The sequence below is a fragment of the Salmo salar genome, chromosome ssa03 (assembly GCF_905237065.1).
Source record: "Salmo salar chromosome ssa03, Ssal_v3.1, whole genome shotgun sequence".
NCBI lineage: Eukaryota > Metazoa > Chordata > Actinopteri > Salmoniformes > Salmonidae > Salmo > Salmo salar.
Genome location: NC_059444.1, coordinates 100,356,905 through 100,358,360, shown reverse-complemented (window position 1 = coordinate 100,358,360; position 1,456 = coordinate 100,356,905).

Here is a 1,456-nt window from a genome sequence, read left to right as displayed (position 1 = left end):
CACAGCTTTCTACATGTATGACGGACGACACACAGCTTTCTACATGTATGACGGAGGAGTCGCTGCTAGATTAAATTAGTTGGGCTGTGGTGATTGTCTGGGCATGAGAATAGAACAACTGGCAGTGTAGAGAGAAAGAGAGGAGGGGGAGAGAGAGCGAGAGAGAGAGGAGGGGGAGCGAGAGGAGGGGGAGAGAGGGGAGAGAGAGGAGGGAGAGAGAGAGAGAGAGGAGGGGGAGAGAGGGGAGAGAGAGGAGGGGGAGAGAGAGGAGGGGGAGAGAGAGAGAGAGAGGAGGGGAGAGAGAGAGGAGGGGAAAGAGAGGAGGGGAGAGAGAGGGGAGAGAGAGGAGGGGAGAGAGAGAGGGGAGAGAGAAAGAGAGAGGAGGGGAGAGAGAGGAGGGGGAGAGAGGGGAAAGAGAGGAGGGGGAGAGAGAGCGAGAAAGAGAGAGGAGGGGGAGAGAGGGGGATGGATAGAGAGAAAGTGGGGGGGAGAGAGAGGAGGGGGAGAGAGAGGAGGAGTTACAGCTGAGAAGATAATTTCTGTGAATAACTCAAGGGCCCCATTCCAATACTCTACAAATACATCCTTCCTTCCCACGGGCCCCATTCCAATACTCTACAAATACATCCTTCCTTCCCACGGGCCCCATTCCAATACTCTACAAATACATCCTTCCTTCCCACGGGCCCCATTCCAATACTCTACAAATACATCCTTCCTTCCCACGGGCCCCATTCCAATACTCTACAAATACATCCTTCCTTCCCACGGGTCCCATTCCAATACTCTACAAATACATCCTTCCTTCCCACGGGCCCCATTCCAATACTTTACAAATACATCCTTCCTTCCCACGGGCCCCATTCCAATACTCTACAAATGCATCCTTCCTTCCCACGGGCCCCATTCCAATACTCTACAAATACAGCCTTCCTTCTATTCATGCACATCTCTCCAGGTTTCCCACGTTGAGCCAACATTATAACATTACATTATAACACATTGTCTTTAAAACACGTCAAAACCTAAGTTCTACTCTACAGGTGACAGTGAAGGGCAGTAAGGACCTTGTTTACACAAAGCTCTTGGAATGGGGGGAGGAGGGGTGAGGGAGGAGGGACAGAGATAGAGGAAAGGGGTGAGGAGGGACAGAGGGTGAGGAGGGGTGAGGTAGGAGGGACAGAGGGTGAGGAGGGGTGAGGGAGGAGGGACAGAGATGGAGGGGTGAGGTAGGAGGGACAGAGGGTGAGGAGGGGTGAAGTAGGAGGGACAGAGGGTGAGGAGAGGTGAGGGAGGAGGGACAGAGATAGAGGAAAGGGGTGAGGAGGGGTGAGGTAGGAGGGACAGAGGGTGAGGAGGGTTGAGGTAGAAGGGACAGAGGGTGAGGAGGGGTGAGGGAGGAGGGACAGAGGGTGAGAGGGGTGAAGAACAATAATGAGGGAGGCGGGACAGAGAT